Source organism: Bison bison, unplaced genomic scaffold, assembly GCF_000754665.1.
Source record: "Bison bison bison isolate TAMUID 2011002044 unplaced genomic scaffold, Bison_UMD1.0 scf7180017858524, whole genome shotgun sequence".
Classification (NCBI taxonomy): domain Eukaryota; kingdom Metazoa; phylum Chordata; class Mammalia; order Artiodactyla; family Bovidae; genus Bison; species Bison bison.
In genome coordinates this window covers 11,938-12,383 of record NW_011489096.1, presented here as the reverse complement: position 1 = coordinate 12,383, position 446 = coordinate 11,938, and positions in this window count along the sequence as shown.

Below are 446 nucleotides of genomic sequence, written 5' to 3'. Positions count from 1 at the left end.
GTGGGGGCCGCCCATGCAGGCCCGCCTTGGGGAGCGAGGAGTGGGCCCAGCAGGGAAGGCGGGCGGAAAGCCCCGCTGAGCCCTGCCTGTTGAGAGCGCTGCAGCTGCTGCGCTTCTGGCCGGTGTTGCAGGTGGGGACGTACTCGTGCAGGTCCACGAGCCGGGGGCCAAAGGGCTTCACGACCTCCGCCAGCATCACTGGGGCGGGGCGGGCAGGGGTGTGGGGCGAGCCGAGGGGCCCCGGATATTTGCATATTCGTCCCCCAGGGCCTCCACAGGGGGGAGGAGGTTAGAGAGGGATCCCGGGGAGCCCCCGCAGGGTGTGGGCGCCCCGGCGGGAGGACCGTGAGGGCCAGCGGGCTCCAAGGAGCTGCTAGGGGACCCCCGGGGCAGGCGGGGGCGGGGCGTGAGGAACTCCTGCCCCCCTCCCCCCGCCCCACCTTGCC